Source organism: Orcinus orca, chromosome 16 (assembly GCF_937001465.1).
Source record: "Orcinus orca chromosome 16, mOrcOrc1.1, whole genome shotgun sequence".
NCBI lineage: Eukaryota > Metazoa > Chordata > Mammalia > Artiodactyla > Delphinidae > Orcinus > Orcinus orca.
Window position 1 is genome coordinate 54,134,221 of NC_064574.1, and position 23,283 is coordinate 54,157,503.

The following is a 23,283-nucleotide window of genomic DNA, read 5'->3' on the forward strand; positions in this document are numbered from 1 at the left end:
CATCAGTTTTCCCCTCGTGGGGATGTGGGAGGGAGTGTCACATCCCTTGGGAGCCCTGAGAAGAAAGTCCAGCCTTTTCCTTGCTAAGACTGGCCACCTCTCTTGGAACACTCTTGTGTATTCTCACACTCCCCAGGTGTCTTTTCTATCTTATCAAACACCCCTCTTGGTTGGGAAGTGGGGTCAGGTGGGGGACCCTGTTCTGTTATACACAGCCTGGGACTTGCATTTTTCTTTCAACAACTGGGACTGCAGACATTTTTAAACTAGAAGGAAAAAGCCAGTTTGGGCACAGATTAGAAACAAACTCCATCACCCTCCAGGTCCCCCGGGGACTGTTCAGGAGGGCTCCAGACAGGTGGGGGTATTTTCAATGCAACTTTCATCTTTCTGGTTTTCCTCCCTGAGTCCATGGGGATTTCATAAACATTATGTTGCTCAATTTCAGTTCAATGGCACGGAGTCATTCCAATGTGTTCTAATTACTCAGACATAAATGATTTCTGGTGCACTTTAAATGATTTTGGATGCACTTTTGTCTCTCAGGCTGCTGATTTATACCTCCCTGGGACTTTGATGTTGTGCTTCATTGATTTCTTTTAAGGCTCTTCAGAGGTATATTGATTATAGATGAGGCATTTCCCTGTTCATTTGCTCTGTAATTCTGAAACACTCTCATTTTCCAGTCGTCAACACTCCGCCCTTACCCCCTGCACTTATGCTGTACCAACAGCAAGAAGACACATTTATTGAGTGCTTACTGAATGCAGATCTGGGTACTAGAGGCTATGGGTGAGTGGAAATACACAAATTACATTAAACACACATTCCTTCCAAGGCATCCTTATCATTTAGACAAAGGGAGAACACACACACGGACTCATGGGACATGACGGGAGGCCATGGGGATTTGGTCCACAAGCTGCAAAGGATGCTTGGCAGAGAAGAGGAATGAGAGATGGTGGGGCCAGATCTCTGTAGTGATGGTCTGTTGGCGTGGTGCTTTAACAAGGCAGCTGGGTGTGGTCCTGAGGATGTGGTAGGAGTCCCAGCTCATTCCCATGCTCGTAGTCTTGAGCTTACCACTCGATGTTCTTGAGCCTTAGTTTTTTCATCTGTAAAGTGGAACACATCCATCTTGTCAGTTAGCCACCGTGGGTTGAGCACTTAGTATGTGCCGGGCAGGGGCAGAACCATGTTTTGTGGGACCTGAAGCTTAATTTTGGGGGGCCCTTTAAGAAAAAGAACCGGGCTTCCCTGGTGGCGCAGTGGTTAAATGTCCACCTACCGATGCAGGGGACACGGGTTCGTGCCCCGGTCCGGGAGGATCCCACATGCCGTGGAGTGGCTGGGCCTGCTGAGCCTGTGTGTCCAGAGCCTGTGCTCCGCAACGGGAGAGACCACAACAGTAAGAGGCCCGCGTACTGCAAAAAATAAAAATAAATAAAAATAAAAGAAAAAGAACCCCTAGTTATGAATGTCTGACTGGGTTTCTGCCCTATGGTGCAGCCCACTAGGGTTAGCACCAGGGTCTTCAATGCTTTTTAAGCCCTGGACTTGTTTTCCTCCCAAATTATTTGTTGCATGGATGTCCGGTGTGTAAAACAAATAATAGTGGAGCTTCTGCGTTTGGGAACCCTTCCCTTCCTCAAGACTGGGCTCTGAGGTGCCTCCAGGAAACGTGTTCTGTGACTGCTCTGGGGGTGGAGTCAGGATCAGGGTGGGGGGGCCCTCTTCCCCCCTCCCCACTCAGGATGTTTCTTGGGGAGCATCTCTAAGGCAAGCCCGGTCTTGAGAGGGACAGCATGGACCCATTTAATGGGCAGAAGGGGAGACGATCGGCCACCACAGGCTGCTCTGCCATCCCCCGGGGCTGCCTGCAGGCGTCCATCAGTGGCCAGACCCTCCCCTTTCCTGAGGTGCCAGCCTCAGGATCCCACAGCTGAGACCTGCAGAAGGGAAGATGCTGAGCACCTGCCACCTAGTGACCGTTTGCCAGAGCTGCCACTCCCAGCACCACCTGGGAGGAATCTTCTCTCTGGGCAAGAATGAGGTGGCGGAGGCTGGTCAGCAAGGTCCCCAGGCTGTTCTTTGAGAGGACATGGCTCAGATTAGCATCTTGCTGCTGCCTTAGAGCAGGAGTGACTCATGTCAGATTACCCCGATTCTCCCATGGAGCCTCTGCCGCTGTGAACATGGGCTCCCAGTAGTGACACCTCCCTGCCTCTTCTCCCCTCCATCATCACCGTCCTCCCTGTCCTGCCTCTCTTCTCCTGCACTCCCCTCCACCCCTTCCTCCCTTCCTCCCCCGTCCTCTTCCTTTCCAGCCTCCTCCTGGCCCTCCTCCTCCCTCCCTCCTTATCCCTCTCCCTGTTCTGTCCTCTTGCTCCCAATCCTTCCCATCCTCTGCCTTCTTCCTCCCCTCCCATCTCCTTCCTCCCTCTTCCCGTGGCTCAGCCAGCCTTCCTTTAACTAAATAGATATTTTTGGTGGTTCTGTTATTTGGTCTAGGTGGAACGCAGATCAGTTTTTGCGTTAGAGGCTAAGCCACGAGCACTAGCTGTGGATGCTGAAGGGTTAAGATTTCCCTCGTTCATTCATTCATTCGTGCAGGTGTGCATGCATGCACTCACTCATTCACGGAGGCATGCACAGATTCAATAAAGACATTTTTGAGGCTAACTGTATGTCAAGTATCATGCTGGGCACAGACCCCATTTCTGGCTTTGACCCTGGATGTACAGCACAAGGTTTTTCCTCTCTCTTCTCTGCCTGGAAAGCTCCTACTCACCTTCAAGTTCGGGTACAGACTAGGCTGTGAGAACTCACTCCTCCCACCCATTAGCCCTGGGGTTTTTTGAAGAGTTTACTGCTTCTGTCTCCTCCAAACCCAGTCAGTCCAGGGTTGCCTAGCAGTCAAAGCCAGCCTTACACTGAGTCACCTCACCGCCAGCCCCCCTCCCGAAGCTGGGTTTTGTCTGCCTGGCACTCTGCGCTCTCCAATGGTTACTCTAGTTTCTCTCCCTAAGGGCACTCTGTACACAATAGCACCCCTAGAAATCCAGAAATTGCAGCACCAACAACGTGGGAAGGGCAGATGAAAAGTTTTCTGCATCCTTGGGTTTTACCGATCCCATTCGAATAGAGTTCTGCTTATTCCTAGGGATTTCATGAAAAGGAGTGCTTTCTGAGGACTGACTCCTGGATGTCTTGTGTTCTATTTTGGTTTTGCTCTCTTCCTCTGTTTTCCCAGGTTAGTGGTGGGAACAGGTAAAGTAGGCTTGCAGTTATGTTTGTCATTACAGAGTGCAGCCAATTATAAGATGAGAAGGAAGGATGGTGAGGGCATCTACACTTGGCAGCATCTCCCAGCGTTCTCTGTGGAAGACACCACTCTCATCTGAGGATTATGTCCAAATGCCGGTGTCTAAGCTCTGGTACAGTAGGTGCTCAATAAATGATTGGCAATTTAAAAAATCAGGGTATAACTTACAGATCATAAAGTACATATCTTAAGTGGCAGCTCCATGAATTTTCACATGTGCGTACCCCTGGGATACCACCATCCAGCTCAAGATATAAAACATTTTCATGCTTGGAAGGTTCCCTGGTGTCCCTCGGAGTCAGAGCCACCCCGCCCAGAGCCTCCACTACTGGCTCACTCCCTCCTTAGATCAATTTCGTCTGCTTTTGAACTTCACATAGGTGGGATCCTGACTTCTTTCACTCTACATTATCTGCGAGCATTGTCCATGTAGCAGATGGTTGATGAATCTGAACTTGCTTGTTGAATTTATTGTCCATGCTTTGGACTTCTCGTCCTGGGTTGAGTGGAAGCCATCTCAGGAGGGTGAGTCGGGTTAGTTTCAGCTCAAGTTTGCTTCTCCTTCTCTTTAACATGGACTTTACTGAGCCTGGCACCAGCTAGTGTTGGATCTGTCACGCAGCCTCCAGTTGCTGCTGGGTGGGATCATGGGATCCTAAGAACCCGGTGTGGGCAGGGGACATTGGGTCACCGATGGGCTCTAATTCCTCCCAAATACTCACTCCCTGTGGTTTCAGGGAGTCTGGGCTCTTTAGGTGTCCTGGACCAGACACGACGCCTCACGTATCTATCGTCGCTGTAGCTCTTGCCCGATTTGTGGCAGTGCAGGAGCCTCAGGAGGACATTGACTGGTTTACAAGCCACCCCGAGGGGTCACCTGTGAGGCCATAGCTCTGAGGCTGTGTTTATTCTTGGAAAATAGCATAGGCCCCATTCTCTCCCCACTGAGAAGCCTGTAGGATGCCCAGTGACAGGCCTTTCAGGCTCCTGCTGGACACCAGGGTGGACAGCCAGCCTGGGACGGATGGCCTGAGTCCCCGGACAGGAAGTGCCGTGGAGGGACATGTTGAACATGCCATTAACGGGCTCTGGAGGGAGGCTTGGGGACCTGGGGCTCGGACTAGATTGCTTTGCGAGGTAAGCTCTTGATGTCATGACCTCGTCTCTCGCCCCAACCTAGAGACTTCACTCACAGTCCAGGTTGTTAACACGGAGAGATCTTATCCTGTTAGCCTTTTGCTCAAGAGAAATTGGATTTAAAATCTTGCCAGACTGCCTCTGGACAGAGCTTTTCCATCAGCTGTGAATGACCCTCTGGCATGGAGAGTTGTTTTCCTTTATACACCATTAGCAGGTGACAGAGGGGAGGGCGTCCCTCTGTCCTGCTGCCGTCAGAAACTCTTGGAGACAAGTTCCTGCAGGGAGCTGCTGCATGACCCATGGCAAGATGTGGGAAAATCACCTCCCCTCTCTGTGCTGGAATCACCCCACTACATGTGTTCGTCCCTCAACAGTCTCAAATGGAGACAGTCACACCTGGGTAAGTCACCTGGGGACATGGGAGTCAACCCTTCTCCAGGTGCCCCAGGTGCCTCCCAGGGGCCTTAGGGAGGGGCACATCTGCTCTGCTACACCCATTACTTTTACTGTGCCCATCCTGCTTTGTATTCAGTCTCTGTGTGGTATGGTAGATTCCTGGGCTACATTAAAAAATTCTTAAAGTTCCCCAGGATATGAACTCATGATGCCCCCTGTGTTGGTGCCCCCCGTCTCATTGGCTTGGTATACTCTCCTGGTCCAGGAAAAAGTAGCAGTGGCTTAAGCTGGAAAATGATGCTCCAGCTCTGCCTCTCTAGATATCCCAGACTTGGAAAAATCAGGTCAGATTTTCTCCAGCCAGGTGTCCTGACAATGGCTTGGGTTGGCCGCCATGCTTCCAGAATCCTGCAGAGCAGCTGCATTTTCTGAGCAGTTACTGTAGCTCAGGCGCTGGGCTGGGTGCTTTGTGCTCATTTTTGTGCGATGCTCACATTATCCTTTCATTATCAACATTTTGTGGATGAGGAAACTGAGCCCTAGAGGGATCTGGCACACCCAGTCTGAACTCAGGTCTGTCTGATTTCTAAACGTGTTCCCTTACCTACTTCACTGCATTGCCTCTCTGCAGGGTGGCAACAGCTAACATCTACTGAGGCTTTTTCTTCCAAGTGCTATATTAGCTTGCTCAGGTTGCCGTAACGATGATCCACAGACCGAGTGGCTTAAACAACAGAAATACATTTTCTTACAGTTCTGGAGGATTGCAGTCTGAGATGAAGATGTCGGTAGGGCTGCTTTCTTCCGAGGCCTCTCTCCTTGTTGTGCAGATGGCTGTCTTCTCCCTCTGTCTTCATAAGGTCGTCCCCCTGTGCGTGCCTGTGGCCTAATCTCCTCTCCTTTTTTTTTTTTGGCCGCGACCCGTGGCTTGTGGGATCTTAGTTCCCTGACCAGGGATCAAACCTGTGCCCCCTGCAATGGAAGCGTGGAGTCCTAACCCCTGGACCACCAGGGAAGTCCCAATCTCCTCTTCTTGTAAGAACATCAATCGTGTTGGATTAGGGCCCACCCTAAAGACTCCTTTTAACTTAATTACCTCTTTAAAGAGCCTACCTCCAAATAACAGTCACATTCTGAGGTACTGGAGGTTAGAATCTCCTAAGCAGTTGCTTAAAATGCATCTTCCTAGGCCCTTCTGGTGATTATGGGACGGGCCCAGGAATTTATTCAGTCATTAATTCAGCAGATATATACTGAGCACTTACTATATGCCAGGAGCTATTCTAGGGGCCGGGTATACCCAGTGAACAAAACAGGCAAAGTCCCTGCTTGTACGGGCTTACACCCTAGTGAGAAAGCACTAAGAATCATCACACACACATACATCCCTGTGCAGGGTGAGTGGTGATAAGGTCCCTGAAGAAGGGAGAGCAAGGCTGGGATTACAGACAATGACAAGGGGCGGCAGAGAAGGCCCTGTGGCAGCATCTGAGTGGAGACCTGAGGGAGGCAAGGCAGAGAGACTGCATGGAAAGAAAGTCAGGGAATGGAACTGCAGCCTTACACACTCCCTGGATGATGCCGTGCAGGTGGCCATGGAGGACCACACTGTGACGGCTGCTTTCTTATGTTCTCTGAGAAGTTATTCTCAGGGGCTTCTTCCTGTGTCCCTCTCAGTAAGCTGGCAACTGCCCCCACCCCCCAGTTACTTGTAGTGTCTTTCTCTATCCCACCACCTCTCCCTCTCCCCCAGCTCCCCACTGAATCCGGTTAAGAGCTGACTTGAAGTCCTAGGATGGCAATACTCCTTTACAGTTTATAGAGGCTTTTCTTGTATTTTTAATAACAGCTTTATTGTGATATAATTCACATACTATACAATTCACCCATTTAGACTGTACAATTGAATGGTTTTTAGTATATTTACGGAGTTGTGTAACTATCACCACAACCAACTCTAGAATATTTTCATTACCCCAAGAAGAAATCCCATACAAAGTCTTTTGCAGACTATTTTATTTTATCCTTGCAGAACCCCATAGAAAGAGCAGGACAGTTTCCACTCCCATTTTACAGAAGGGCAAACAAAAGTCTTGGGGAGTTTAATGATTGGCAGAAGAAGATTAGGGGAAAATTTTAGGTCCTTTTTAATACTAGAAGGTGTCAGGGAGTCCCTTTTTAGGACAAGCATGTGGAATCTCTGAGCTCCCAGGATTTCTTAAGCTCAGGCTCTGGTCCCTCACCCCCCACCTGATAGGCACAAGGACAGTGGTGGTGACGGCCTGGGTAATAGATCCAGGCTGCCAGCCACTCTCTGAAGGGCTGGCTCTGTCCCGTCTTGCATATGCATCAGGCCGGCTGGCCTGAACACAGCCACCAATGAGGGGTGACAGGGCCCTGGGGCTCGCCTCAGGGACCCTTCAGGGACCTCATACGTTGAGTGGCAGGTGGCACCACAGAGCTCTTATTGTGGGACAGGGAGACCGAGGGAGTCGCTTGCTGAGTGGCTCTGGGAGAGGAGACAGGCCTTTTGAGACCATCAGGTAGGTTTATCTGGAGCCAAACGGCAAAATGCACAGACATCTGCAAGGTCTCTGCCCTGATTTGGGGAACTGTGATTGAGGGTGACTGTGGTGCCAGAAAGCCTGGCAGGAGAGAATATTAAGTCACCCATCTTGGGCTATTCCAGATTATATTTAAAATGGGTTTCAGGATCACTACATATAGTGCACTGAAATGGACCAAGCATTAGAATTTGCATTTAAGCTGTCCTTCCCTTTCTTACTAAAGGGCCCTTATTATAATTATTAGTTAACCTCCACCAGAAGATCAGCACTGTAAGGTAAGATGTTTTGTCAGTATCCTCATATCTAGAGCAGTTCCTGGACACCGTGTGGGCTCAGGACGTATTTGTGGAATGAATGAAGCAGTGAGTTTGTTGAGTGGTCCCCCCGGGTCAGGTGTCACTCTACTTGGATCCTGACTGCAGTTCTCAGAGAGGTCAAGGAACTGGTCACAGGTCACAGAGCTCCTCAGTGGTCTGGATGGGATTTGAACTTGGGCATTCCCTCCCAGGCTGGTATGCCTAACCACTGTGAGGTCCTTCCTAACCAGCCAAGTCATAAGGACTAGTTTGGGTTTACTTTGTAGTTTCTCAAGTCTTCCAATTTATCCTCTGAGGGAAGAATGATTCAGTTAATAAATCTGCTTAATTCACCACTGGTACAGCGATGCTGAAATAAACACAGACTCTGCTCTCAGTGGAGTCGCAGTGTAACTGGAAGAGAAGAGACAGATTTTGTAAGCTAGCCAGGATACCCAAGACCCTATATTAGTCAGCTAGGGCTGACATAGCAAAGAACCACAGACTGGGTGGGTTAAACAACAGAAATTTTGTTTCTCACAATTCTGGAGGCTGGAAGTCCGAGATCAAGGTGTCAGCAGGGTCAGTTTTTTCTGAGGCCTCTCTCCTTGGCTTGTAGATGGCCATCTTCTCCCTGTGTCTTCATTTGGTGTTCCCTCTCTTTGTGTCTGTGTCCTTGACTCTTCTTATAAGGACACCAGTCACACTGAGTGAGAGCCCGCCCTAATGACCTCATTTTACCTTAATCACCTCTTTAAAGACCTTATCTCCAAATACAGTTAACATTCTGAGGTAATGGAGGCTAGGACTTCAACATATTAACTTTAGGGGGTTACTGCTCAGCCCATAATGGACCCTAATCACAAAGGGTCAGGAATCCTACTTCTAAATTCCTGCAATAGCATTTCTGCCCTCAGCCCCCCTGCCTCTCCCATGGGAATCAGGTGTCAAATGTTAACATGATGCCCATATTTGCCAATTCTAAACGGCTGGTTATACTCAAACGTTTAGGTGGAAATGAGTTCCCTTATTTTCTTGTGATGGATCTTACTTGTGAACTGAGTGGAGGTTTCAACCAGAGGTTAAAAAAAAACCCTCAACTCTCCTACTTTCTTCAGCTCCCTTCTGAGCACATCTAAGCAATCATTTTTATTTTATTTTTTTTTGCAGTACGTGGGCCTCTCACTGTTGTGGCCTCTCCCGCTGCGGAGCACAGGCTCCGGATGTGCAGGCTCAGCGGCCATGGCTCACGAGCCTAGCCACTCCGCGGCATGTGGGATCCTCCCGGACCGGGGCACGAACCCATGTCCCCTGCATAGGCAGGCGGACTCCCAACCACTGCACCACCAGGGAAGCCCTAAGCAATCATTTTATCTGTCATTTTTTTTCCATAAGAAAGAATTTTGCTTAGTTCAGATAAATCAGCTTCCTTTTAAATTATGATCTTGGAGGAAATAATGATCTAACTTACTTTTTGTTAATTACTTTTAGGTGAATTAGACATACCAACTTTGCAGTCCCTTATTTCCTCAGAAGTATTTAAGCCCTCAAATCTATTTAAACCTTTCTTTTACTCAAATTAAGATGCTGAAATATTCCACCATTAGAAATAATTTAGTTCTTTTTTTTAATTCAGCTTCATGGCTCTGTAATTTTAAATAATTTGAACTGAAAACGATTCTATTACCTCCCGTGTAGTGGCACCAAATTACTATTTTTCCCTTCAAAATTGTCTCATGTTATTGATGTGTCAGACTCAGTAAACAAATATCAATAAATAGAACAGAGAGGTAATGAATAATACAATTCATCAGGTAGAATTACAAAACATAAACCAAATTGTGTACCCCACAGATAGGAACTATGACTTTAACCATAGTAATCATGGAGTGTGTGTTTCTGTGTATTCGCAAGAAAATAATCAATAGTAAAGGACAGAAAATGCAATAGGTTTAAGCACAAAACAATAGATCTAAAAATGAATGATTCCTCTTTATTATACAAAAAATTCTAAACCTTTGGAAGTAAAGCAGTAAGCTCATTAATAACAAAGATATTAAGAAGGGAATTAATATTTCACAAGAGAAGAAGCACATAATTAAAACATAGTGAGAAGTGGCCAAAGAAGTATTTAGAGGCATTCTCATAGCCTTAGGTTTTACCATCTCTTCTGTCATCCGAGAGAGGAACTTCTTATATTTTGAGTACTAAGTTAATTAGTGTAAGCATGGTGGTCTTTCTGCCTCTGCCACCTCCTTCCCAATCAGTATGAACTTTGTACAGAGTTTCAGTCCATGGAACAGTTTAGTGTTTGGCACTGGGTAGCTGCCTTCATATCAGATAGTTTATTGATAAATATAATGCAGTCTAGTGTCTGAATTAAGGATTCAGGAATGAAGGAACCCAAAAATTGAAGTCTCCCTCTACCATGCAAAATGGTGGTCTTATTTGTGATGCCAATTTTCATAAGCAACATTCTTCTTTCTCTGTTTTATTTCTGCTCTTTATTGCCCTCTCTGGATCCTGGGAACATTCCCCATTGGGAACCAAATCAGAAGGAACTCCTGAGTTCTGGGGACAAGGAGCCATTGATATAGATTAGGTTCCCAGGATCTGGGCTGAAAAAGGAATGCTTTAAGCCAGTTTTCTAGTATTTAACTCTAGAAAAGATCCCAGATCTGAGGCCTGAAGTCTCCCGGTATTACTGCTCTGTCTTTATCCCCAGTGAGAGGAGAGACACTCCAAGAACTTTCAAATGACTGGGATAAATGATGGAGGAAACCTTGCTATTATGGTTCTTGATAGCCAGCCAGGGCCTGTAGAGCTGTCTCCCATTTCTCACCTGCCAAGTTCCGACTAGAGCATTTCACATCCCCAAGAAATGCCAAATCTGAGCAGTCTCATGGCTAAAGTGAGATTCCATGGGGCCTGTGTTCATCCTTTGTAAGAATGCCTCTTCTCCATGTGCTGTAATGGGTCCTACAGCATCTGACCAGTTAGTCCTCACCTTCGTCAGATCAGGCACAAAGGAATCTTGTACCTTTATGTGGCTAGCACGATGTGCTGATGCCAGATGTCATCAGAGTAAACTGTGGGTGTGATCAAATGCCTTCCCAGTGATGCTGTCCAGGCCCTAAGCACCCATCATAGAGCAAGCAAATGCTCTGGAGCTGCAGTAAACACTAAAGAGAAAAGACAAGCTCGTGATCCAAAGGGAACAAGCTACTGTACTCTACATTCTCCGAGAATGCAAGGCTAGAAGACGCTGTGGTGACAGGGATGCCGCCAGTACCTGAATTCAATCCAAAATGATCCTGGAAGGCCTTCCTTCTATTCCCACTCGTCGATATTTTAAGGAGGTACCAAGGTAATATTCAATGTTTAACAACCCATAGGGCTCAGATACCAATCAATACAAATAGATGCAGCAACTAAACAGAGCAGATTCAGCTATAAAGCCTGTACAGCCATGCCAGGTGAACCAGCTGACTAACAGTGGTGTACCATGCCCTCTGTTGTATCTTTAGGACTTTGTCTACAAATTCTCAGACAGTCCCCGGAGACTCAAAGCCACTACCCAAAGAGGAACGCATAGGTTGCATAAGCACTGGAAAACTCAGTAACAAGAGAAGAGAGTGGATAGTGTCTGAATAAAGACTAAGAAGCCAGTCTAGCTGAGGGCCGATGCCACAGATGCCTCCTTTTTCACACAAACGATCTCAGCCTTGGCACCTGCTTGGGTCCTGGAATGACAGTGGTTCCCTGAGCCTTAGTTTTTCTGTCCTACCTGCCTTCCTTCTGGCTTAAGGTTATATTTAGCCAGCTGTCCATTTCAACAGGAGCACCTGGGCTCAGTGGTTAGCGCTGTGCATTCGGTTGGAGGCAATAGAGCAGATAGGTTGAGAGGGCAGGTTTCAGAGTCCATTAGAACTAGGGTCAAATCCTGACTTCTTAGAAACTTAGTTTCAAGTCTCATTTTCTAAATCTCAGTGATCATGAAAGTACCCATCTTATGGCATGGTATGATTCAGTGAGCAAATGCTTATGAAGCACTTAACTCTTAGCAGCACGCAGCGCCTGGTAACTCTTCTTATTTGGTTGGCGATAGGATCTCTCTTTGTCCTGGGGCTGTTCCTTGCAAGAGGTCAGGGCAGATGCATCCCAGGACACTCTGTTTTCCCTTCTCTATCTCCGTCCATCCTTCAGAGGTCATTTGAGGCTCAGAGCTCAGGGATATGGTGCCTTCTGCAGGAGGAGGGAGCGAGGAGCAGGCATCCGGACTAGACATTGCTCCCCATCATCTGATTAATAATCAACGTGGCTACAAAACTTTTTCAGGCTCTGTTTATGGATTCCCCTTAAGACCTTTAGAGCATTATTGGGCAACTTGCATGGCACTCTCCATGGACAGGACTTGGGTCTCTCATTATTGGTACCAGTGCCCTCATCAGCCAGCAGTTCCCAGAGACGAACCCACTCCTTACTGCCTTTTCCATCCTGATGAGGGACAAGGGCTTGTCATTTAAACCTAGGCAGGATCTAGGGGGCCGACTTTTAACTCTCACGTTGTTAAAGCAAGTTGTTAATTGTTGGAGGAAAGCCTGTGTGGATGAGGAAGTCATTTCAAAGAGGAGTAACCTGAGCTTTACATTTTTTGGTTTCTGATGTTTAATGACCAAATATGGTTTTTAGATGGATTCTGATGTTATTTTCTCCATTTATTGCAAAACAGCTGTAGAATGGCAACAGTTGACATTTAAGAGGGGGAAAGTAGGGCAGTGAAGTTATTTCCCTTGGAAAGGTCACACTTGCATCTGGAGGTTGTCCACAATAAATGGCCAAACCAGTTTCCCAAACTGTGAGTGTAGACACTTGGAGGTGCTGAACCTGTGTTTAAAAAACAAAGGAAAGAGGACAAAACTCTTCTGGTTGTTAACTGTATGTCAGAATTTGCTCTGATGAAGTTGATGATTGTGATGATGCTGATGACCCATGTTACTGGTTAGACTCTCTGAGGCTCTTCCTAATTCCCCCATATGCGTTTTAAAGTCTCTCTTCTATGTACCCATTTCCAGCTTTTGCTTTACTTCTATTACATATAATTTATCACATGAGCTTTTCTCTTGAGGAGCCAGAGTTTTGCCAAAGGCATCTCCCAGTGCGGGATCATTTCCTGGGGTGGATACTGTGGTAATAGACAGGTGAAATGGCATCCCTGCATTGCAAAGAAGGGCTAAGCCTCCACATGTTTGCTCTCTGTAAGCTTGTATCCAGAGATCTCAAGAGAAGATTGGGCACCTGAGATTTCTTTTCCAAGGCTACTTATGTTAGGGAGCCGGGGAGGGCATGGAGTTGTCAGAGGTTTCTTCGCAAAGGACACAGAATGCAGATCAGCCACCTATCATGACACCTGTCACATGTACACAGTCAATACATTATTATTATTACATTATAATTAATATTATTTTATAGCACAGAAGATGTGAGATAATTCAGCTAGCCATGATCTAATGTTTGAGAACAAGATGGATTTCTGATGGGTTCAAATTCCACATCACTACCTGTGTTCCTTGGGCAAGTCATTGTACCTGAGTTGTCCTGGCCAATGTTTCTCCCCTGTGAGATGGAGACAATTATACCTACCCTGTATTTTGTGATGAAGATCAAAGTAAGTAGATGAAACGTGCCTAACATAGTTACGACTCGGTGAGTGAGAGCCATCATTTTTGTTATTGTTGTTATTTTATTGTTCAGAGAGGCAAGGGGTTTGGTGTCTTTTAGGAATAGTTGAATTTTGACATTACACATATCAGTGGTGATTCATCCAGAAATAACAATCACCTCCAGTCTCTGCCCACAAGGCACCTAACCCCACCTGTGTTTATTTTGTCTTCTGCTTTCAGAGCCTCTGAGGGGACAGTGGGAGGGGTGACTATAGTAAGCACTATAACTGTGCTTTAGTGAGCACTTACTCTGTGGCAGATACTGTGCTAACACTCGACAAAGATGGTCTTAGTCCTCTCTTCATTCCTGTGAGGTAGGTACTATTACCATTCTTCTTTAACCAGGGAGAAAATTGAAGCACATAGAAGTTAGGTAACTTTCTCAAATATATCCAGGAAAATGCAGAGCAGGGAAACTACTCACTTATGGTTGCTTTTCTCAACTCAAAGCGTAGATAGATGCACATTTTACAGCCAGTTCCTTACCATTAGCAAACCCGCCATGAATATAATGGTGTGTAAAGAGTTCCCTCTGCTGCCACCTATGCGCTTGAACTTAAGTGATAAGTGGTGTGTTGTTGCACAATTTCCGATGTTGTCCAACTTTCAAATGACCCTCATTCTTTATCTGTTAATGAATTAACATTTTGGGTTATTGCATGCTGGTGCTGCCTGCTAGCTACTGGTTCAGGTTTGGCAAAGTCTGCAATTTTGTCCTTAATGCAGTGTTAGTGCAACCATTTGACTATTTCCTTCCGCTTTCATCCTTAATATTTTACAAAGAGTGGAAAACAGGCAAATTAAAATGCTCATACAAGTGATAAAAAGCAGGGACCTCAAGAACAATTGAGACAAAAATAGAGACTATTTAACTTTAATTGGATACTTACTAGATTTAAACTAATTAATCATTTTAAATTGCAAAGGAGGAAAAACAAAATCAAAGCACTTGCACAAAATGCTAAGTATTCATTATCAGATACCTAAGTGTGATTAAAGATACATATCCATCCTTTCTGTAATTGAGTACAAGTCAGGATGTTTTCGGTGACAAACACTACTTCAAATTGTTTAAGCCAAGGGAAATTTATTGGCTTACATAGTTGGGAAGGATCCTAAGTCCGGAGAGTTAAGGAAGAATTGTAGGACACAGGGAGTTGGGATGGAGACCCAGGAGTCAGGGCCACCATGCTCTTTCCATCTATCTTTCATTTCTACTCATTTCTGATGGGTTTCATTCTGCTGACAGACTCTGTCCAGATAGCATAGATGGCGGGGAATGTATCCACAGCTCCTTGGCTTTGTAACCTCATATTTAGCAATACCAGAGGAAAGAGAATCTTCTACTCAAAGCATTTATATATCAATCCCAGGACAGATTCTGATTGGCTCTCCTTGGATGCTGCATCCACCCCTACACCAATCATTGGGTCCAGGAGAAAAGAGTTACCATGATTGGTCAGGAGTGGGTCACATGATCATTCGTGTGATATAGAAAGCCCAGAGTCTGTTACTGGAAGAAGGAAAATGGAGGAAAAATATGCCAAACAGCTACCATTACAGTCCATCACTGAACCACACTCTCTCCCTATCTTTCTTTAATATTTCACTTTTGACTTTTGAGCAGTTTCATCACATTTAAAAGAAAGGGACTGATTGTATTGGTGGTCAGCCATCTGATAGAGTCCCAAGCTATTCAGCTGTATCAACCTCACCGCATAAATTGAATAAATAATTTACATTCTCTACAAAGATCATACAAATAGTTTTGGCATAGTGGGAATTTGCATCCTCTCTACCCATCCCTCTCTCTGAATGTGATTCCCTAGGCAGCAAAGTAGTGACATCTGTTTTGAACACCTGGTGGCCTCCATCCTTCAAGGAGGTAAGCCGAAAGTTAAAGAGAATGGAAATGGGGCCAGGGACTGGAGGGACTTTGTTGAGTAGAGCCTTCTGGCTTTGAGTGACAAATGTGTTGAGATGTGAAGGAGAGAAATACATATCCCATACAGATTTGTTTTTCATGTAAATAAGTGTTTTAGCCTCAAACTTTCTGGCATTTCATTATGCAGGTGACTTAGTCATTGACATGCATGCAATTTGCATTTTCCCACTTCTTTGCCAAAAAGGCAGGGACTGTAACTTGGCCAAATTACACATCCTGGGTGCACAAACAGACCGCCATCTTGGCTGCATTTGTAAATACAGAGGGATAGACCCAGCCAGAACAGGACTCAGATCCTGTTGATTTGTAGTAATAGGCTTTTCTAGAGGATTTTATCCTATTTGATTGCTAACATGTAGCCCTTTCTCGTGTTAAGGATGTTGCTACCAGACATGTCTGGGGCTGGGTATGGAGGGATGATATTAAAAATATTTAACAACCAATCAGGTGTGGACACCAGCAGATCAGAATGGATTCTGGCCAGAGCGCTGGAATGGGATCTGAGGACCTTCAAGATGCCAGACATTAACCCTCTAGTTGCTGGGTCATAGAGAGGTCGGGAGGGTGATCCTGGGCCATTTAGCAATGTCAGGGCAACCATTATTTACTAACTGGTATGGCAAGATGCCAGTGATTTACCAACTGGTCTGGCCACTCTGGTGCGTACAGGCTGACAACCAACTCTTGTAAGTATGCAGGCTTATGGACTGGTAGACTTGAGATCAAACCCTGGGAGAGCTGCCCAAGGAGACCTGGGCAGCAGACCAGGCAGGATCGCGGGGCTGCCTTCTAGAGCTGCTCCTGCTTGCTCTCATTTTCAAATGGGAATTTGATTTAGGACCGGCCTTTGGTTTCTCCCAGACCTAGGAAGTAAACATTTCTCATTCTCAAAACCCACAAATTAATCATTTTTGCAAATCAGAGCTGAGCTCTGAGCCTCTGACCAGGAGGCCTGAGCCTACTGGCCTCAGGAGCCTGGATTTGCCAGCGTGCGCTGCTAATACATATGCATTTGTTCTTGCGGGAGCTCGGGCCCGCAGGCTTCAAGGGGTGAAGCTCTGCTCACTAATCATAATGCAATATCAGTGTTTTCTGCAAATCCCCTTATTATCTCTGCATCATTAGCAGTTTCTGAGCTTGTCTACAACTAATTTCACAGTGAATCTTATTTCTACCCGGTATTTTAAATAAGCTATCATGCCGGGCAGCAGCTGACACGCCGCTGAGAAAGAAGCAAATCAACCTAAAGTGAGCTTTCAAACTGCCTCGAACAATTGAGCACTGGGTCATCGTCCAGGGTGGGAGAGGGTAGCAAGTTTCTTAGAACCCCTGTCTCTGACTGCAATATATTTAGTCATACCTTACTCATTAGAGAGGTGATCTCCAGAGCCTGGTTTCCAGGGGTCTCATTTCTGCTCTGCTGCTTCCTTCAGGTGACGCTTAGTATGTAATTTAATGTCTCTGAGCCTCAGATGATAAAATAATATCTACTCATAGGTCATGTGGGCTTAATGAGCAAATGCTTATAACATGTTTAATGTAATGTACCTGGTATATTGAGCATCTTGTGTGATCCATAAATGTGGCTTTTATTATTTTTCATTCCTTTATGAACTATTTAATGAGTGATCACTTTGTGCCTTGCGCTGTACAAGGTTCTGACACCACTCGTCCACTCTCCACTTCTGGTCAGTCCAATAGGTCACTGAGGAAGCTGATGGGGGAGAATCCCCTGAGGGTCGAGACAGGTTTGTAAATCCAGGCTGCAATAAGAGAGAACTTGTGTTCCGTGTTGAAGACATTCTGTCCCTGGTTGACTGGTGAGGAAGGAGGGCAGCTAGGTTTATACCCACTCTGGGTTCCAGGGACCTCTCCCACCTGCTAAGCTATGGACGGCTGCTGTGCCCTGGAGGAAACACCACCTTTTCCTTGGCTGAGCACCAAGACTCTGTAGGAAATCCAGTTTTCTGAGATGTTTCCTCTCTGAAGGTGTAGGAAGTCCATGGCTATTCTGTCCTTTAGGTAAAATGGGCTACGCTCCCCCATCCCCCTGCCATCCATATTGGAGCTCCTTTGCTAAATAACTGAAAGCAACAAGGAATTAATCGTAGCAAATGTTACGGAGAATTTACTGTTCCTGTATAAAGTGCTGAGCATGGTACATATGATTATTTAATACCCACTATAGCCCCATGGAGAGGGTACAATTATTACTGCCACCTTATAGCTGAGGAGAGGGGGCTTGGTAAGGTAGTGTAATATGCCTCCAACCACCCAGATAGTAGATGGAATAGCCTAGAGCCCAACCCAGACATTCTGATTCTGTCACCACCATCCTACCCAACCTGTGGCATGGCTTTAACTGAAGATGCTAAAGGCTGTTTGGTCAAGGTGGTTTGTGAGCAAACAGCCTGGGCACAGGGTCGGCTGCTGATTTTGTAGGCTGGAGTTTACAGGGGCTTCCATTCTATCTACCTTCACCTCTGCCTATAGCTGCCTGGAATAATCCCCCTGCTACACCCCTGCTCCTCTCAATAAACATACTGCTCCCCTGCAAATGATCTAGTCTGATGCCTTTGGGGTCCGAAGGAGATATGAGAAAGTGGGATTGTCGGACTGGGATTGTGTCTTCACCTTCCCCTCTTCTCACCATTAACATCTGCAATTAATACATTTTTAACTCCCTGTAGTTTCTAGATGGGGAGATTAGAATGGGAGAAGGAAGGGAATAAATTTTCCATTCACTCTCCCCATGGATACTATGTCATAAAGCTTCAGTAGGACACTGTGCTAGTTTCAGAGGCATCCAAGGAGGGGAAAAAAACAGAGTTAGATTCTGGGCTGAGTGGGCTCAGAGAAGGCAGGAAGAGAAGATGCTTTGGCACTTGTGGTTCCTCTGCACCATATCCTTCCTCTGAGTAAACTCCTACACATCCTGTAAAACCCAATCCAAATAGCTCCTCCATTATACCCTCCTTGATTTTTACAGAAAATGCCATTCTCTTCTACAGCAGGTTGGAGGAAGGAATAGCACACTTGCTCAGGAGAACTGGGCCTCCTAAGAATGCTGAGACCAATTCTGATCCCCTACCCTCACCTCCCTCTACCCCATCCTCTACTCATCTATCTGTGAGATCCCTACATTCCTCTAGGCTAGAGACTGAGCTCTGTTTGTATCTAATCCTGAGGCAGAATGGGCTTTCACTACCCGCTTGGTCCTTTCCTTGGCTTCCTATCACAGAAGATGTTCTGGAATTGTGTGTGCACACTCATGCATGTGTATACAGGAAGTGCCCTCATTAAATGCACAATTGTGCTGATGAAGAACTACATAAAGGCTGGAACTTCAAATATCTAAGCTCTTATTCTCACGAGTATGACCTATGGGTATGTCTCATCCACAGATGTACTTTATTTGCTTGCAGAGTTGTCAAAATTTTGGATTTACGTGTCAGTGTTTCAAAACGAGGAGGTTTAATAAGAGTCTTGATAAGTCAGAGGATCTGGTAACGTTGGGTCCATATCCCAAAATGATGCTAGTCAACCAATCAATAGCTTCCCCCTTTAGAAGGAGCATGAACTGTTTGCCACAGTCTCCACCACTCTCTATTGCCCCCCAACACCAAGGATCTGGGTGAGTTTCCATTCATCATCACTGTGATGCTGCCACCTTTATCTGTCCTGCTTCACTCATGTATATGTCCTGTCAGGCTATAGGTCCTGAGGCAGGGGCTTGATTGACGTGTGAATGGAACCAGATGACTGTGTTTACTTGGGTGTTTGACAGAGTGTAGGCATGGTCTCTAGTCCCCTGGGTTGGTGGCACTTTGGTCTCCTTTTTATGATTGTTGATTCATTCACCTTGTGCCTTTGAAGCCACACAATGTTTGGTTATGAGCTGTTTTCTGCTAAAGTAAGAACCGTTATGTTAACCAGACAAACTAAGCGTCTCTTTGACCCCTCCCTGCAGAGAGCCTTGTTTTCCAATCAGTGGGGTTCACCGGGCATTTGACTATTTCTTGCCATGGTGCTGGGTGCTGCATTTGATGGCAACTAAGTGGGTCACCTTTGCTTTATGCACAGCTGAGGGAAATTTGAAGAATATAAAGGGGCTTCTGTAGCAGCTGAGGAACCAGAAGTGGCCTCTTGCCTAGGTGTGGGGACCCTTTCCTTGGCATTGAGCTGGACCACATCACTCTCGGAAAACTGCAGAAATGAAAGGGGTTGATTTGCATGAAAGTGCAGTTTATCCATCAGTCCCAAGTTATTGTGAATCAGGGGAGAGAGAATATTTAACCTTATACATGCACACACACGTGCACATACATTTTCACGCATGCACACATGCAAGCACACATTGTGTACTAGTTATTAGATAGGCTCTGTCCTCGGTGCTGAAAGTTCAGTGTGTATGTGTATGTGTATGTGAGGGGGTGTGGTGGCAGATACAAAGTCCCTGATTTCATGGAGAATGAATTCTACTAGAGAAAGACAGGCAATAAACTACATAAGGAAACAGATATATGATGTGATGTCAGGTAGTGATGAGTGCTATGAAGACCAATAAAGTGGGGTGGGGAGGAAAGAGTCACAGAGGTTTTTTTAGCTAATGGTGAGCAGGGAGTCTTCTCTGAAGGGAAGGCACTTACCCAGATCCTTGCACAGGGCAGCCATGCCACCCAACACCTGGGGACACTGCTCATATTGTAGACTGGAGTTGGGCCACAGGCGGTGCCATTTATGTCCACGGCCACGTGAATGGAACCCCCTGGAGGTGTTCCCAGATGTGGCTTGAGGAAGCACACCTGGGCAGAGAGCACAGTCAGAGCAAATGTTTTGAGACTGGAGAATGTATGCTGAGTTTGACAACAGCAAGGAGGCCAGTGAAATAGGGTGAGAGGACAGGTCCCATGTCCAAGAGGTGGTCAGGGGTCAGTTCATGAAGGGCTTTAAAGACCAGAGCATCTCAAATTTTAACGTGCACACAAATAACATGGAGATTTGGCTAAAATGCAGATTCTGGCCCAGTAGTTCTGAGGTGGGGCTCCCAATTCTGCGTTTCTAATGAGCTCCCAGTGATGCTGCCTCATCCACACTTTGATGTGCAAAGCTGGGGGTTGTGGTCTGGACTTAAGAAAGCCGCTGAAGGGTCTCAGGCTGGTAGTTTATTCTGCTTGGCTGAAGAATCATTCACTTTAGAGTCCAAGCATTCATCGACTGACCGCGAGGGAGCGTTTTTGATCCCTTCACTGCCCAAGCAGGCACAGAGAGGCTGCCGGAAGAGATAAGGAAAGGTTTATTTACGTAGCTGCTTGAACTTGGGGCTGTTTATAGTCGATGAATATCTGTCTTTAAGCAGCTGTGTGAATTATCCAAAATACATGAAAGCAATCCATTCGAGATCAAAATCCTTAATTCCAGACTTTTCCAGGTTGATACGTCTTGAAAGAGGGAGGTTTGGTAACATTGTTGAACATTAATTAGGTAACACTTGTGCGGGACTTGGAGGATGAAAAACCTTCTGTGTGTAAGTGCTTGGGAGCATTGCTGTGAAATGGTGCAATCTGAGGCTGGGATTGAAAAGAAAATTTCACATAAGCAAGTGCTCATCCCCGTCAGGTGCGGTGATTGGAGATTGTGCGAGTTTGAATGTGCCTGGCTGCCCCCGCCCCCCGCAGCAGCACAGCCTCAAGTCCTCCCTGAATAGAAACCGGCATGCAGATGAATGGGAAATTTACTAGAGGTAATTACAGATGGAGGGAGGGAGGCCCCACGTGCTCTGGGGAGGGGAGGGGTCTTTCTTTTTCTTTGTCACAAAGGACTGTTTCCTGAGATGGTGTTCTTGTAGCCTGTGTTCTACCCATGACTTGGTTAAGAGAAGGTATCAGAGGGAAGGTTCTCTTTGGTGCCACCTGTGGCCCCCTGGAAGGGGTCTGTATTCAAAAACACACATTCCATGCCCATTTCGCCTCTCCCTGCCTGTGTGGCCAGCTGGTCGTCCTTTTCAGTTCCACCCGGGACTTCCAATCCCAAGGGCAACATGAATGGAACTCCAGGGATGCGGTTCCTCTGCTGCCCTGTGTACCCACTCCTCATTCAGCAAAGCCCACTTCAGTGCCATCCCCCGACCTGAAGTCTCCATTGATGCCCAAGGCAGGGTGCCCACTGCCTCCTCAAGGAAGGACTTCTTGGAACCCTGGCGGGAAGCAAAAAGATTATGTCCTCATGTTAGTGCCTGATCTGTTCCCTCTCCTGCAGTTCATGTGACATGGGGAGTTGCTCTGTGTTACTTCTGAAAAGGCCTCAGCAACAACCCCACCCTGCGGGAGATCACCATCTCCACTGTAGATATGAAAACAAAACAAAATGACATCCAGATAGGCATAGTGAGGAGACTTGATTCACCTTCTTTGGCACTGAGTGGCGTGCCTCGCCGTTAGCCCAAGACTGCCTCCTCATTAAGATGTCTGTGCTTTCTTGGCCACTCTTGATCCTCCTTTTCCTGGGGCATGTTGGCCTCTGCTCATTTCCTGGGGCACTTGGGAAGGTAGCTGAGCCTCTGGCAACAACATTTCCTTCTCAGTTCTTCTGTGCATGTGGCCTGCTTTACCCGGATCCTGAGTCTACTCAGATGTGGATAATGGCACCCTCTATTTTATTGATTCTTGTTGATTCGAGACTCCCCATTCCACCAATGCTTGTGGCAGAACCTTTCCAGTCACTGGTGTCCCAGAATCATAAATTCAGCCGATAATGTGTCAGATGCAAGAAGGGATTCATATGGAACCGAGCTCACCCTGCACACACGTAAACAATATGAATAAAAATTAACTTAAAAATCTTTTCTCCCTCTTTCACAATGACATTATACCAATGGGGCCACTTAATTTCTTACATTTGTACCTTTTCAAAAGGGCCCGCTGTTTTACGATGTCAAATGTGACCTTTACAACAAAACGTGCAAACTGCGTTGTACACAGAGGACTCTTCAAAGCTAGTAATTTTCATGATGCAAATTTCAGAGCAGAATGAGCCCATTAACCAAATTAGCAATTCATAAAAGCAAAAGTTCATGGTCAGGGAACAATCACGTCTTTTTGTAAGGTATAATTTTACCCCATTGTAGAGTTAAAGTGGGTTTTCCCCCCCTTAAAAAAAGTTAATTAGGACTCTAATTAAATAGGTTAAAGCTATATATGAAAGAGAATGCAATTTATTTTTCTTTGTTCTTTTTAACATCTTTATTGGAGAATAATTGCTTTACAATGGTGTGTTAGTTTCTGCTTTATAACAAAGTGAATCAGCTATACATATACGTATATCCCCATATCTCCTCCCTCTTGTGTCTCCCTCCCACTCTCCCTATCCCACCCCTCTAGGTGGTCCCAAAACACTGAGCTAATCTCCCTGTGCTATGTGGCTACTTCCCACTAGCTATCTATTTTACATTTGGTAGCATATATATGTCCATGCCACTCTCTCACTTCGTCCCAGCTTACCCTTCCCCCTCCCCGTGTCCTCAAGTCCATTCTCCACATCTGCATATTTATTCCTGTCTTGCCCCTTGTTTTTCAGAACCTTTTTTTTTTTTTTTTTTAGATTCCATATATATGTGTTAGCACACAGTATTTGTTTTTCTCTTTCTGACGTACTTCACTCTATATGACAGACTCTAGGTCCATCCACCTCACTACAAATAACTAAATTTTGTTTCTTTTTATGGCTGAGTAATATTCCATTTTGTATATGTGCCACATCTTCTTTATCCATTCATCTGTAGATGGACACTTAGGTTGCTTCCATGTCCTGCCTATCATAAACAGAGCTGCAATGAACATTGTGGTACATGACTCTTTTTGAATTACGGTTTTCTCGGGGTATATGCCCAGTA

The 23,283-nt window shown here is 46.0% G+C and overlaps 1 protein-coding gene and 1 long non-coding RNA gene across 12 annotated transcripts in view; one reads left to right on the forward strand and one right to left on the reverse strand.

Moving 5' to 3' along the window:
- RBFOX1 (RNA binding fox-1 homolog 1) overlaps positions 1-23,283 on the forward strand; it is a 2,185,863-nt gene that overhangs the window by 354,266 nt on the left and 1,808,314 nt on the right. The window lies entirely within an intron of this gene.
- The window catches only part of LOC125961530 (uncharacterized), a 199,756-nt gene that overhangs the window by 154,309 nt on the left and 22,164 nt on the right, over positions 1-23,283 (reverse strand). The window lies entirely within an intron of this gene.